This window comes from Protomyctophum bolini (assembly GCF_963924005.1).
Source record: "Protomyctophum bolini genome assembly, chromosome: 2".
In the NCBI taxonomy this organism is placed as follows: domain Eukaryota; kingdom Metazoa; phylum Chordata; class Actinopteri; order Myctophiformes; family Myctophidae; genus Protomyctophum; species Protomyctophum bolini.
The window spans coordinates 39,032,951-39,050,065 of NC_137863.1; the positions used below are offsets into that span (position 1 = coordinate 39,032,951).

Genomic DNA, 17,115 nt, shown 5'->3' on the forward strand with positions numbered 1-17,115 from the left:
AATCTGTGGCCATTAAGAGAAGATTGAGCAATTTGTATTATTATATGTCCTTTTTATGAGACTCATTTGATGCAGCCAGCCAAATAGAAATGTACGAGCTTCAATGTATGATTTGGCCGGTGTTAGCCTACTGATTTACTAAACTCACATACGGCGGTTCTATGGTGTAATGGTTAGCACTCAGGACTCTGAATCCTGCGATCCGAGTTCAAATCTCGGTAGGACCTGCTTTCTGGAACTTTTCCGGTTGATAGAAGGGTGTTCCATGCTAGATCCCTCTGCTTGTTATAAAGCCTTTCAAATATGAATTATACAACAATATGCATTTTACGTATTCTTCTAGCCCAAGATTTAGACTGTATTTGATCGATTTTGACATTTGGGGGGGCATCAAGCTCCGAACATGTACAAATGCAAAATATAAGATGCTTACCCTGATGTCCCACATGTTGGAGAGGCCTACGGGATGCGTGTGCAATGTATTAGTGCGTAGTTTTCAATAAAAAAGTGTGTTTTAATCCCGTTTGTGGCCCCTCGTTTACTTCCTGTTTACCTTCCTGTTTTCAGCGGATGCGCCCCTTCAATACCGCCATCTCGGCCACAAGATGTTTTGTGAAGCACGTTAAGTTTACCTGGGCTGGTCTGGTTACTGGTATGAATTGATTTACCGTAAATGAGTTGAGTAAGATTAATGCCTTTACCCCACCACCTGAGTTTCCGTAGTGTAGTGGTTATCACGTTCGCCTAACACGCGAAAGGTCCCCGGTTCGAGACCGGGCGGAAACAGGCTTTTTCTCTAGTCTAGTATGTGTGACTGACTGTCAAATTCTATAAATGCCTTTCACAGTTTCATCAGCAGAGGGCACTAGACATGCTGGTTTCACTTAATCGACATCTCCAGAAACCAATATAAAGCCTGTGATCTCTCATCTGATTATGAGGAGGACAGATATCAACTCTGGATATAACTATAATTTGACATTTGAAAGGTACATAGGTGGTCCCTTATTGGCCAAGCGCTCGTTTACATGACATACGTTTTCCCTTCAATGTCAATGGCGTTTCATGGTGTTTAATTTACGTCATATTTAGCGGAATTATCAGCTCTTATCATCATACTAGCCAATAATCATCTCATACTGGCCAATCAGAATGCCTGTTGCCTGTGATTGGTTAGCTGATTATTGAGACGTGTGCGGACAAAAGCTGTTTATAGTGGGGGCTAGCGCCGCAATACGTCAATCACTTTAAAACTGGCTTCCATTTTTGGGTTTCCATAAATATTTAAATACAAAAATCACAGTCGTGTGAAGTGAGGGGCGCACACTGTATTTATATCGGCCACATGATGTCTTACGTCATCATTTAGTGCCCTAAACAAACGTCCATAGACTTGACTGGCTCTAAAGTGCTCTAAACAAACATTAAAGTCCATAGACTTGGCTGGCTCCAAAGTGCTCTCTAAAGTGCTCTAAACAAACATTGTAATATCCTCAAAGTCCATAGACTTACGATTTACTTCATAAGTGCTCTAAACAAACAAACAATCCAATACAGATGTAATCTTCCAAAAGCCATGCATTGCAGGGGCCTCAAACATTATTTGAGGTATGGTTAAAACACGAACAGAAATGTAATTTCTTTACATTACCATGTCAACAAACATGAAGTATATTAGTACTAGATATTGTCTATCCTGTTAAGACATTTCTATAGACAACACAGACTGTGTTTGTGTTCAAACTTTTCAGTGACCTCCTTACGACCCCCTCTTACGTTAGCATGACATCCTAGAATCACTGAGTTCCAAGAAAGCCAATTCGTGGAAGAAAAGGTAGGGTGTGGGGAAATGTACCAATGAGGACAGGGGCCACTGGATTTAAAGAGGTCATGATCCAGTAGGAGCTTGCATCAGCACAGCTCAGCTCATCAACACAGCTCATAGACCTTGTTAACACTTACAGTAACACTTATGTAACACTTATGTAACTTATGTAATTTATGTAACACTTATGTTAACACTTACAGTAGGTCTTCTTACCACACACACCTATTTCCTGCGGGGACCTAATTCTCCCAGGGAACTACCCAATCAGGACACTGCATGTGTCAGCCAGGGACTGCTGTGGACATTTAGTACCCTTTTGTAGAGTCTCTGGACAGTACACAGGGAAATTATACGTGATCTTTCTAATTTATCAAATTTTTATTTATCTAATCTAATTCAGTTTTGGTTTCTGAAAATGCATTTTCTGTTTAATAAAAAGCTGGAGAGACATGGAGACTCCTGTTACTGCATGCAACAAACACTAGCAATGAGTACTATCACAATATGGAGCTTTTTAACACTTATTTTAACTAAGAAAATCACTTACAGTACCTTTTTTTTAAAGATTCGTTTTTTGTGCCTTCATTGATAGTGAACAGTAGACAGACAGGAAGGGGGAGAGAGATGGGGAGTGACACACGGCAAAGGCCGTCGGGCTTGGGAGTCGAGCCCGCGGCACGCCATCCGGCTGGCTTGGCAGCCTATGTGCTAAGCCAACTGTACGGGTCCACTTACAGTACATTTAAGCGTGTTTGAGTACTTAGAAAAGCACTATACATTTGAGATATTATTATTATTATTTTTATTATTTAACCAAATTAACCCTAGTGTGTGGAGGGAATAAAGGAGGGGCCAATTATATACCACTGGGGGACCCTGGTCAACAAAGTACAGTTTAAGTGGTTAATTCATTCATTCATTCATTTGAATGACATACACATTAGAAGATAGGCTACATACGGTATGTACACTACATACCCTGTCATCTCTGCTGTGTCATTGTACTGTGCTGAGGTGATGCAAAACCCTCTGGATGAATCTGGTTGGAGCTTGGAGAGCTGGGATGGACACATTGCATTGTTCTAATAGTAAGGTCCCAAGTTGAGCTCTTCTATGATTAAAGCGCCAAACGGAAAGATAAGGAGGGACTTGGAAGCAAAACGAATGCCCATAGCAGATGTACCCATCATAGGGATGGATGCAGTGGAATTAGGAGTCCTAATTGGAGGAGACCAATATTGGAAAAATCGTGCCTATTCCCACTATAGGCTGAGGAAGAAATGCCACTTTCAAACCAGCCTCATGGTGGCGCTACAACAGGCCAAGTTGCGTCTCTCTCTCTCACACACACACACACACACACACACACCCCCCCCCACACACACACACACACACACACACACACACACACACACACACACCCCACAGGCCCCCACAGGCCCCCCCCCACACACACACACACACACACACAAACCCAAACAAACATGTTTAAATTACTCCTAAACATTTTGCCAAACATCACACACTCTCAGATGAATGTAGGGCAAGTTTGACGTTACAATATCGCTTACAGAGTTATGAATATAGCTCTATAATATTTCAGTGTATGGACCCATAGAGTTATACTCTAAGTATGGACCACATAACATTTTATGTTGTTTCAGAGGAGCACTCACATCTCTCATCTCTCGCTCATTTGCGAGGGTTGGTTCAGAGTTCTTTATCTTGCTGTTGAAGATAAACAGAGTAGAAACTTCAGACACCTTTCGGACACCATTTTCCAAACATATCACAACTTGTTGTGAAAATGTGTAAACAAACAAGGGCACCAAAAATATTTAGATGTACATACCGGTAGTCATTCTCTGTTGCCAATGTGCTCATTTTCAGGGTGTTTTAGCTTGTTCTATTCTCAGACTTGTGTCATACTGCCCTCTGGTGGTGTATTTGACATTTATAATAGTGGCAAAAAGAGGTCTGCAAAATCTGCATTTACAATAGAGTTACTGATATAATTGGATTTTTGACATTAACTTGCTTCCTGGGTATATCTGTAGTATTAAAGTATAGCAGGCAACTGAACAGAAAAGCAGGAGAAAACGTTCCGTACGTACAGTAGTACAGTAGTTTTACATTTCACGTGTAAAACAGGTAATGGCAATTCACCCTGGTAATGTTGACTGACATTACATTTAACATAATATTGATATAACATAAATTCATATAATATTTGAGAAATGGTGAACAAGATAATGAATGACTTGTCAATCATATTGCCACATTCAATCCTTATCACTTGCATAGAACATACAGTTTGTCAAATGTCATAGTGTTTATATTACAAATATTGCAACATTTCCTGAATTAATAATCATATAGTTGTAAAGGAGCAACTTGGACACTCATGAAGGAAGCATGAGTTCAAGTCCGTTGCTCTCCCCTTGTCCCCCATATATGGGGACAAGGTTGGCGAAGGGTGCATAGAGCCCAGGATCACGTTAGATAATTGACACAGGGGTGAAAATGGGTTTTCTAAATGGGTTTTCTAATATAAATATTATTTTTGGAATGAAAAGTAGAAACCATATCCACATTTATATTAAGACTCTTAAGAGTGCCTGTCTTTAGATATCAGAAATACATTTTCATTTTCAAATGAAAGTAATGTAATTGGTACCATGCCGTTGCAGTACTTGGTTTATCCCTTGTTAAAACTCTCTTACACTTCAAAATAAGACCTTGGATTACGTTATCTCTACAGTAGCCTACCATGTGCTGTTAAAGGTGTAGGCCTATAACATTTACAACAAAGATATCATCCATCCTTCAAAGTGAAACTTAGTCATTCTTAATATAAAATCAGATTTTAAGAGAAGAATACGAAAACAATGTGAATTAAAGGCAGGGACCCATGTGAGAATTACATTAGGAATAATAAATAAAACTTTCCTTGGTTTACTTTAAATGACAAATGAACTCAGGAAGTATGAAGAGACCCTGTAGTATGCATCTCTTTGTGTAGCTAGGGGAAACTATTGCCGCGTTAATGCTGTTAATGCTGTGCCAAATTGAGATGTTTACTTAATCATGTGTGTTACTGTTTTCAGATGTACTGTATAGCCATTCCAGTCCAAGCACTTGGGTAAGACATGAATTTAAGATATCTTTGCTATTGATTTTCCTCCTTCAAATTATGATAATGTATGCTGTATGATATGATACATCTGGTGTCTGCTGGTGTATATTCACATACAATGTTTTCATTAACTATTATAAGACAGCAAACAAACAAATTTTGGGTCATCTATGAATCTGGCATTAATGACATTGTACAATATCTTCTTGATTATGGCAAAAAGGCAGCATACTAAAATGTCTCTTGACGCACGGACACACACACAGACACACACATACACACATGCGTGGCGCGCGCACATTGCATTAACATTAACACAATGCATGCACAAATGCATTGGTGGAGAACCTTTTCAGGGACAAGATTACTTTGCCGTTTTACAAGGCTGGCGAGATCACCCAGAGCCAGACAGTGAAAATCACCATTGTTTTTAATATAAAAAATCACACCCATGTGAAGTGAGTGGTGCAACTCTGCGTGGGGGTCGCCGGGGGACGCACAGGAACGCACCCAGGGTACCTGGTGAGCCACCCCGCGTCCGAAACGGTTGAGAAATGACAGAGTTACCGTGTGGGGGTCCCTCTACTGTACCCTCTATTGTACTGTACTGTACTGTACTGTACTGTACTGTACTGTACTTGCACACCTGAAATCATCATATATACAGTTAATATGTGCATGTGTGTCTGTATGTGTGTTATTTATTTTAAATGACTTTAAGACAAGTTATCCCATGCACATTGCAAACTATTTGCACAAATTCTACATGCAGTCAGAAGGGTTGCATAAGTACTCATGTAGAGTAGACTTGCCACCGTCTTCTTCCTGTGTCTCTGTTCCCCTAGAGGTGGAGCCCACTGAAGAGAGAGCATCCTTATAAGCAGTAGTATCTATCCATGTCAGTGTCAGAGCCAAGTCAAATGGGAAGAAAACATGTGCAAAGCACCATCTGCAATGGAAAAACAAATCCTGTAAAAGATTTGGTGGATTTTGCAGCGTGGGGTAATGGCGTCCAGCTGCCCCAAGTCTTAGTGACAGATGTATTCATTCCCTCTCACAGTCCTATGGGCAGGCTTCTCACGGCCTTCCTTGAATGAACCTCAACTAAACCAGTTTAGTTGACAGTTCATTCTGTCCAATAAAATGCTTACTTCAAACTTCAGGTTGCAATCTCACAGATATTTAAGATTATGTAGTGTTAGTGCACGTACTGTCAAATGCCATGTGGATTATTACCAACTACTACCCATGTAAGGTGATATACACTGCACTTCCTGTTATGTGGATATTCAGGGTAATTATGGGGATAGCTGAGGTTTACTCTGTAAACATGTAAATCACAGCAGCTTAAGTATACAATAGAAATGTATGTTGAAAACAGTGTGCATGTTTCCTAATGACTGCTACTGACTGGGAAGTTACGTATGCAGTGATATGTTTTGTGATTACTTGCCCAGGCTAGGTTCCAATCAGGAAAGTGATAGGCTGTGAAGCAGGATTTTGATGTTTTCACTTGAACTGAGTGCTTTGGCCAAGGTAAGGACTTTTGCTCCGACTTTCTAACTACCGGTACTTGGCCTCTCAGTAATCTGGCTAGAGCTGTAAAGCCTTCTATGAGCTTTGACTGGCTTGTAGACACCTGAAAACTTTCCTGCTGCGGACGCTGTGGGCGTGTTCTCTCCTCCGCGTCATCAGTGCCCATACCCGTTGGCGAAAGTGCCTTTCTGTGTGGAGTTTGCATGTTCTCCCCATGGTAGGTACCCTCACATAAAACATGCAGAAATCCTGGTCTCTAAACTACCTCCACCTGGCCAGCCGGGGCGCCTGATGGGAAGGGAAAGGAACTGGTTGGAATAACATGTTCCTTCCATGCGCTACGTCCGGCCGGGGAAACTCCCCCGTCAGGTGAAAAGAAGCGGTAAGTCTGGAGCTCTCTGGTGGAGCTGATGCACCTGCGACCCGACTACGGATAAGCGGTTGAAGATGGATGGATGGATAGAATACGAGATTTGGTGTGAAAATGTTGCTCACTTAAAAATATGAACATGCAAATGAATCAAATCATTTAATATATGAATTAATACAAAGGTCAGATATGATACAAAGTTTTGGTTATTATTTTTTTACTGGATAGTGTTTTGCCTGCCATACATTTCAGTTGCTCTTAATCCCCAGGACAAAATAAATATGCTATAGGATGTTGTTTAAATATAAGGTTGTTTAGACAGATGCTATTAGGTTAATTGTTTACCTGGTATCCTTTCTTTGGGACACTACATTGTCCTCTCTGCAATCTACTTACAGTATGTGACCTTGTTGTTAAGAGTTAACGCTTACTCTGCTTATTCTGATCTAGCACTATAGTAAAATGCCTGAATTCAGTGAATTGTAAATTGTAATAGTAACAAAACCATTAAGTCTATAACTAGTAAACAGGAATGCACAATAATACACTACAGTACAATACATAAATACCCATGCCATACAGCAAACACAGTTCCCATGCATTGCCACATCTGGCCTTTCAGGACTCCCTGCTCTCCTCCCATTGATAATCTATAGCACTTCTAACTGTCCACTTGACGTGAATGAGAAGATCAGCATGATGTTGGACCGTCTCCACTACATTGCAGTCAGATGAGGAGGCATATGGTGCCAGCATCTGTGGACCTGTTTAAGCCCAAGTATTCCCTGCATGGCCTGCAGCGGCTATACTGGGACTGAAGCCCACGTAACTCATTGACAAAATCTGATTTAGTCACTGGCCGTATGTTGTCAATGGACTCTTGCCTTCCTTGGTTCAGGTCACCAACTGCTGTATAGCTTTAGTTTCAGCTTTCATTGTCGCTTCAAGGAAAAGCTGCTTTACACACGGGGAAAAAAATATAGCAAAGTATACCCCCCTATTCTGAATGACAGTACTGATAATATAATGATTAATTTTGAATTATTTGGATTTTCCTTCTACAAAATGCACAGTTCACAGTTGTTCGTACATTACTATAATGAATAGTGCATTCATTTTCAAGGTGGTTCTTTATTGTTGCATCTTGTGCACAGGTATATACGAGTAAAACCTACCGGTATTTATATTCAGCTTCCTTCAGAGAATGTATAGCAGCAAAATAATAATAATTATTATTATTATCATTATTATTATTATCATGGGGAAAAAGGACTATAGGCCTAGGATAATAACGCTATTTCCGTGCTCGGACAGTCAGGGACAGACCCAGGGACACAGCCACACACATAGCTGTCTATATAGTCCGGTTGCACTACTAAAAAATAGATTAGGTCATTGTCCTCATTACATCATTAGGCCTACACACCACCAGCATCAGTAGCTGCCACGTTTGGCATATTCCAATTTAATGTATTCATATTGTATTATCATTTATATCATTGACATTTAAATGCTCTTTTTTTGCTTCAGAATAATTTGGCCTAGTTGATTAGTCGATGGCCATATCAATTCGTACGTACGCACGCACGCGCACACACACACACACACACACACACACACACACACGCACACACACACAGCCGAGTGCCTGGCTGCCTGCCTTCGCGTCATGCCTTGGCCCGGCTAAACTCCACTCCGGGTTTTGATGTGCACTGGTTAAGGCACTGAGATCGCCAGCATCCCCACGTAGCCCTGAGCCACACACGCTGTCCAATAAGTTCTCTATGAACTAACTTACACTATACAGTAAACTCAACTGTAAACATTTGACCATGATGACGCAATGTTATATAGGCGGCAGGCCTATCCATAATTAATTAACAATGTCAGTGACAGCAATTCACAATCCCCTAATAGCCTATTATAGAAATGTGTGTACTAATAAATTGTAAATACATTTGTTGTAGGCTATGACAAGTTTTGTAGTTTAACACATAACTTAATACGACTAGGCAGTAGGCTATACGCGTGATGATAGGCTACAAGTCAACTCGTAGCAGAAAAATCCTAGCAGCATGGTCTTTTTTCTCTCTTTCTTTTTTTTCTTTTTAAAGAAAAACAAAAAAAAGTGAACTTCCTGTTTCGGGGTGGTCCACAGACTTCGGAGAAAGGAGGAGGGAGGGGAGGAGAAGGGGGAGCGTGGAGGAGAAGGGGGTGCGCATTCCCGCATTGGCTTGTGTGTGTGCGCAACCAACTTCGGGCTTTTGCGGGACTCCATAGCCGAACATGGGGTACAGTTTTGTCACCGTTTTTCGTGCCGCGACTGTGAAGAAAACTATGGAAGAGAACTTCTGAAAGAGGATAAAAGTGTCGGGGTTTTGAACGCAGGCTGAGGAATCCAATCATCTCCATCTGACTGCGGCTGCCAGAAAGTAGAGAGAGAGAGAGAGAAGAGAGAGGAGGCTCTATTGGAAATTCTCAAACCCCCAGCGGGACACAGACCCAGTCCTTCTGAGACCTTTTCCAGGGACTGCTTTGGGGGGATCAAGTCAAAAGTCTCATGCAGAATATCCTTGCAGGTCACTGAAGGTACGTGTTTCATTATCACTGTTCTCAACCACGTTAGAAATTACATGCAATTAAAGTCGAAGCGCGTCTGTCCACCTCCCCACTGTATACAGTCGTGTTCTGTTATCCCATTACTATCACAACAATGCCTTCAAATTGGTTGACTGGAGCAATGCTTTATTCCCGTGAAATGTGGTAACTTGCTGGCGGTTGCGTGCTTCAAATGAAGATGTGTGATATGTAGCTATACGAATTTAATATAGCCTAAATTACAACATTTATTAATTTTAACAGTAAAAGCCACGGCCTTGAATAATAGAAATAATCACAAAACATGCTATGAATTAAATATGTGCCAGTCATTGGAAAATGTTCTTAGGCAAATGAGTTCATCCATTTGGAAATTTAGTAGCCTACTAGACTGTCTTCTTGACTTGTGCTGACTGCTTGTTGCTGATGCAGAGGTTACGCGCTGCCAAGAACAAAACGTGTGGATTTAGACCTCAGAATATATCCCTTTTCCTCTCTTCGTGCCTATGCTGTGGGAACTGGGAAGTGCTTCTTTTAGGGTTTTTTTTTAATGCCAACACACTCATCCAGCGCAGCAGCCTCTCCGCCGTGTGTGCGCGGAGGTTTAGAGAACTCTTTGGAGGGTCGTAGGGCCGCTTAAAAACAGCTGTTTCTTGTAACCTGAAATACTTTAGGTGCCAATATATTTTCCAAATGTGAGTTTCTGTCAGGAGTCAGGACACCCACATATTATGCTAAATGGTAGATTACAGTAAGCTAATAACTCCATCAAGAGGTTGGTTTAGATTTCAGGTTCGACACATGGATAGACTATATAGCTGTATGTCATGTAAGCATAGAGACAATGCAAATTGTTTACTTGCTATGTGTTTATTTTTCTTTCTAATGACAACGGGTAAAGTGTCAACAGGAAAATCATATACATGACCTTTCTATATCTGAGTAATTACCCACTGCAGAGGTCACTTCAGCTGCTAATGTGGGCAGATTAGGCAGTTGGCCTAATGTAGTGGGCCTGTACGGAAGAGTGTCAACATGGGACTCAATAGGATAGCTAAACACCTATTTATTTCTAACTGACACTGAGAAGTGCTAGGTACACAAGCTCACCACGCAGGAGCGCACACACACACACACACACACACACACACACACACACACACACACACACACACACACACACACACACACACACACACACACAGAGAGAGAGAGAGGGAGAGAAATGCATCTCTAATGCAAGGGTGCTCACTGCCCACACATTTTTGACACGAGAGCTACTTTCAAAATGACCAGCTCAACAAGATCTACCCACCGAAAAAAATGTTATACCATTGCTGAAAATAGTTTAAATATGTAATGTACCTGAGGGGGCGTTGGAATATATAGCGGAGCTGTCGTTACATATAAGACAAATACACTTGGAATGGGAGATAGAGGGGGAAGAAATGGAATAAGTAGGGTTTTTTGTATTTCATTTGTAATGCTACCAACGTTTTTGTGCACTGCAACACTCTTTAATACTGTCCAATACATACTTAGATGGGGACCGGGGTGAAATTATGACAGGCAGTTGCTGCTGTCAAAATATGACCCCCCAGTGAAAAAACACTTTCTGTTTGAAATACACACAGATTAAAAAAAGAAGAATATATATATATATATATATATATATATATTCTTCTTTTTTTAATTAAATATTCTTTAAGGGCATGTCATGTGTTCTATACCTGCATAGTCTTTGTGATCTACTGGTCACGATCAAACTTGTGGGCACCCCTGCTCTATTGCAATTGAGCCAAATTAGCTTCTGCTTGTCGGTGGATGTTTAAATCAACGCAATTCTAAATCATTTGACTTCCTGCATTCATTGTGGTGAAGAAACTCCCAAATAATTATTGCTTTCACTGTTAAGGAGCTTGCAGTTATACATTTTGTAGTAGATTTTCTGAGAATACACAGCAAAATTGTATTAAAAACTGTTGACTCAATCACAGTGCAAATTATGTTTTCCTTCAAAAAATAATATATATATATATATATATATATATATATATATGCCTGCTATATGCCTGCTAACTAGACTTGCACCTCCTACGGGTCTTTTTGGATGTGCAGGAGTCCCTTTTTTGTCTCATATATATAGTTAAATCACTGTAGCCTACTGCACAATGGGTGTTAATTAAAGAGTTAAAATTAACCCCACTTTTATACTTTCAGAGTTGGATTAATACCAGAATTTACTGTGAAGATTGGCCTGACCTTAGCCCTGCTCAAGGTTGAGACGGGGGAGTTTTGAGGGAGGAAAATGCACTTGGCCAATGGCCATGTGTGAAAAGCACGGCAGGGGAGCTTCCTAGCCCTGCTTGGTCATTATCAGTGTGTTAAGGCCAAAAGGTTTCCCAATAGGAATAGCCTTAAACAAATAGACCTTAGGCACACGCAGTGACAGGAAGGAACTGCCTTCATATTGTCAGCACCAGGAAAGCTCAGACAGAGACAACTGTTCAGATTGATCACAGCCAAGCTGAGGCATTTTAGATGGAGTTATACAATTGGATTGTACTATACACCTGCAGAAAATGTCACACAGATGAGTTGTGTGACATATCACACACGTTACATCTCATGTCTGTATTTCAGCAATCTCTACGCTAATGCTTCAAGGCCTTCTCTGGCTATGACTTTGTGGGGGACATTTTTAATTCCTGGCTGGCGTTATCGACCGCACGTCACGTGTGACACACGAACACACATACACGATACGTGTGCGCAGAGGCTGCAGGCAGCAACAAGTGGTGTGTTTTTGTCCAGATTCCATTTTGGTCCGCTCGGCAAAGAACACGCGTCACGTGATGTCTGCAATCCTCCACACACACACACACACACACACACACACACACACACACACACACACACACACACACACACACACACACACGATAAAACAAGTATGTAAATGGTGCATTTATATAGCACCTTTATCCAAGGCACTTTACATAGATTGTGCATCAATTCACCCACCGATGGCAGCAGAAACCATGCAAGGTACTAGCCAGCACAATTTGGGTCTTGCTCAAGGACACTTCGACACTAACTCTGTGGGAGCCCGGGTTCGAACAGGCAACCTTGCTGTTACCATCCAGCCACTCTACCCCTGAGCCACCGCCGTCATGTCACAGAGCAGTCCATGGGCACAAGGAGCAGCGCCTGCCAATCAATTTACAATTTAGGCATTTAGCAGACGCTCTTAATCCAGAGACAGTCCAACACCTCGTTTCTGAGCATCCCAAGTTGTCGAAACCCTCTCTAACAACCAGTCCACCCTCTCTAACAACCAGTGCATGGACACCCGGTAGAAGGCCCCCGGTCCAACACCTCTCTTCCACAGTGCATGGACACTCGGTAGAAGGCCCCCGGTCCAACGCCTGTTGTTTCCACAGTGCATGGACACCCGGTAGAAGGCCCCCGGTCCAACGCCTCTCTTCCCGTGAACTGCTCATAGAAGGGGCTGCCTGTCGGTATACTCCATCGGTGAGCAGCGCCTTCTTGTATGCAAGCTTGCGATCGCGTTGAAGGAAGCACACACAGAGTCCACAGAGGTTGCAAACGCATCTTAAATATGCACCCACTACATCGCGGTGCTAGTTACATCGGAGCGGTTTAACGTCATACTCAGCAATTGGACAAACACGACATCTCTCAACGCTAATGCTTCAAGGCCTTCTCTGGCCATGACTTTGTGGTGGACATTTTTAATTCCTGTGTCGCGCTGGCAGTTATCGACCGCCCGTCACGTGTGACACACACGAACACACATATGCACGCAGAGGCAGGCAGCAACAAGTGGTGTGTTTTTGTCCAGATTCCATTTTGGTCCGCTCGGCAAAGAACGTGCGTCACGTGGTGCCTGCAATCCTGACGCACGTGCACACACACACGTGTACACGCACACACGCACACACACACACACACACACACACACACACACACACACACACACACACACACACACACACACACACACACACACACGCACACACACACACACACACACCACCTCCTCCCACCTTCCACAGAGAGAGAGAGAGAGAGAGAGAGAGAGAGAGAAAGACCACCCTCACTGGGATCAGAGGCCCTCAATCAGGCCCTTTCACACCCTGTGAACCTGAAACAATCAGGGTTTAATAGCAGCTGTCTGTCTGTCTGTGGCGGCCTGGCTGAGATGTACAGGCCCTCAGCACGGTGCTGACGGGCTCCGGCTGCACAGAGCGAGGAGAGAGGGAGGCGGCCTGGGGATGCTCCAGGGGACGGACAGACAGACAGATACACACACACACACACACACACACACCCCGTGTGCATGCAGTCGCTGGAGCCCTTCGGCTTCTTTATTCCCTGCTAGTCTTACGTTGTCTTTTGGTTCTCGCCTTTCGCTCCCAGAGATTAAACGGGGTGAGACTGTTGATGCGGTGATGGTGGTCTGCGTTACGCCTGGCTTTTACAATTTAAGGATCCGTTTTTCTTTTTTTGAAGTTATTTTTCTTCGTTGGCTTGTTGTCTATAATCCCGCCGATCTGCTTGATATCTTTACAAACACCATAGGATAATTCTCCAAAAGTGTGTGCGACAAGTAAATGGTTCTGTGCCTTTGATTAGACTGGAGAAGGTCAGATCAGAGCACATACCTTTGGTCTTTCTGGTGCTTGCATTAGTCAGAACCATAACGATTCCATTACTCACCCTCCTGCACAGTGGGGGGGAGGGGTTCAAAATGGACCCCATACATACTCCCCATACCTACAGTTAAAATGGTCCTTGAAATTTAAATGTTTGTGAACCACTGCCCTAGCACACGAGGGGGACTATACTGCAATCCTTCAACAGCAGCATTTGTAAATCAAAGACATAATGTAATTTCTCAAATACATGTTCTTTGTAACTATAATCCATGTGCACACAGATTACCCCCCCCCCAGTTATTTCACTGAATTACTTAAATATGTGACCAGATTTGACTGACTTTTTGACTGACTTTTTTTGAATGAGTTAATAGCACAGGCAGACTCTTCACATACTAGAGCATGTCTGAAATAAGTGTCAGAGCTTAAATCGACATTCATAAATATGAAATAAATACTTAAACGTGTAGCTAGGTGTAATGTTATAGACCACAGAAGTGAACCTTTCAAGCCTGTTTTCTCAACTGCAGGACATTACTCTATAAGCCATATCTCCAAAACCGGTGGGTCAAACTGAACAACCAATACGTCAATTTGAAGCTATGGAGAAAAAAAAACCCAATGGCAGTCTCTCAGTCAACTTTGGTCACATATAGCATAGGATACACAGAGTGACAGTGGAGGGGGACAAGAAGAGTGATGGGAGGAGCAGGGGGTTCTATTAAGTAGCTGTTCTGACACCAAAGGGCAAAAGCATTAGACATTTGGAAGGCGTGAATGGCATTAGCCCGTAGGTCAACACATAATGGCACGGGGAAATGTCACAGTCATGGGGGGAAATATTCTGGAAATCATTTGACATTGTCATTAAGGACAATAGCACTTGCCCATTATATGGCATGTCACAGCACTGACAAGCGACAGAGGTGGGGGGGGGGGGGGGGGGGGGGGAGAGAGTTGGAGAAACAATCCGCTCAACAGAGATAAGCTATAAAAACAGTATGCAAATTAGGTGAGATTGTGTAATGTTTGTTTGGCAAATAATATCAAATCTTGTGAAGTCTTCTGTTTCTCCGCAAAATGTGAATCAAGGACATGGCGGACTCAATTTGAACAGTGTCATCATTTCAATAAAACTAGGGATGCCATGAAGCAATAGGCTCTGTGCATAACTGTAGTCCTGGGATTCCAGAAGGTGGCATACACAATTCCTGTTCTGTTTCATTTATGCTTGATTGTTTCGGCAGCAGATTTGAACCATAAACACACACACACACACACACGAGGGGTGTTGTATTGTACTGTATATGAGCAGCATTTTCCCCAGAAACTTCACATTTAAAAATAAATTGCAAAAATTGGACATTTTAAAATAATTCCCAGAAAATAAATAACAATAAAATGGACTACACATCTATTGCAAGGACCCGTCTCCACAAGGAATCTTTGTTTGCATAAGGATTGTACCCAAATAAGGACTGCACCCAAATACATCATATTTCTCATGAATGGCTAACAGTTCACTTAAAATGCCTCCCGATTGCATCCACAGGGAAAATGAACATTCCCATCTTTTTGTTTATTGTTATCATATTCTACAGAATGCTATGAGAGCGGTCGATGCCCCAGGCGATAGAGTGATGTAGTATTGTTACTCAAACTCCGGTAATTATAAGCTTTAAATTGGATTGAAACAGCATTGAGTACGTGCCTTTGTATCATACATATGTGAACAGTTATTCCAAAATGTGACATTTGGCTTCATTCACTATTCAAAAGAATTCACCACCCAATATACCATTGACCGCAATTGGTCGACTTGCAAGCTCCCTCATCTAGTATGCAGCATCATTAACAAACTAACCTCATGTTGAAGTGAGTAGATGGAATATATAGTATCATACTGTACATTTGTCAGTAGATCAGCCCACTGCAAACCAACACATTCTCACTCCCAAGACGGAAAATGGGTGACCTGAAAGGGGTATACCCTCGACGACGGCACATGTTGACTAGGGGGAATATGAGTTACGATTCAGTCTCTATCGGGACATGACTTGAACTGTGCCGTGTTGGCTGAAGACTGTAATGCTAGGCAGAGTCGCTTGGCTAACTGTTTTTAGTGGACCCGGCCTACACGCATTGGGTTTGAGAACAGCAGTTCCGTATTCCTGAAGTGCGGAAATGCCCGGGACGGCACCCGATAACTGGAAGGGAACCCCCTTCCTGTCAAACGTCTGGTCACATCTCCCATGAAGTCATGATAGTTTGGGGAGTGAGAGTGTGTTGTGAGTCTACCTGATGAACAGGTGGACTGTTGTTGAACAGGTGGACACAGTCCAACTTAAACAGTCTGATAAGATGGATACTGGATAATAACATTTTGATCGTATCAATGCCTGATGTCATCAGTATATGGCCATGTATTGGAATGGCCATATATGGGCATATTCTGGACAACAAAAACTACTTGACGGCGGGTTCTTGCCGCTGCGAGCGACCGAATTTGAAGTTGGTCGGTCGGTCCCACCTACGTATGCACAAGTCACGAGGCTCACGACCATATATGGGCATAGCGGTCGGCTCTGTGGCTCAGGACAACGGGTTCTCTATCTGTCTCTATATGATTACTTATGGCTGAGTTATATCGCTGGAATCCAAATGACTCCCTGAGTTTGAACCAAACACATGAGGAATACTCCAGTGTCTGACTCAGTAGCTGAACTCTGGATCAGATAACACTAGAAAAAGTTGAGTGCTGTCATCCAAGCATACATTAGCATGCGTAATGCATGCAAATGGTCGTACCTTGTGTGCAGAGGATGTGAATGGGTTTTGTGCATGTACATTTGGAATATGTGTGTGTGTGTGTGTGTGTGTGTGTGTGTGTGTGTGTGTTTGTCTGTGTGGAGGAGGAGGTGCCATGTGTATCCTTAAGTGAACATGAACGGTCAACCCCGTTATA

At 42.4% G+C, this 17,115-nt stretch overlaps 1 protein-coding gene across 3 annotated transcripts in view; it reads left to right on the plus strand.

Annotated features, from left to right (window-relative positions):
- The first annotated feature begins 9,082 nt into the window (after positions 1–9,082).
- gli1 (GLI family zinc finger 1) overlaps positions 9,083–17,115 on the plus strand; it is a 78,745-nt gene continuing 70,712 nt past the window's right edge. For all 3 annotated transcript variants that reach the window (XM_080782531.1, XM_080782530.1, XM_080782532.1), the window contains exon 1: positions 9,083–9,459. The gene's annotated coding sequence lies outside the window, so the exon portion shown is untranslated. The remainder of the gene's footprint in view (positions 9,460–17,115) is intronic.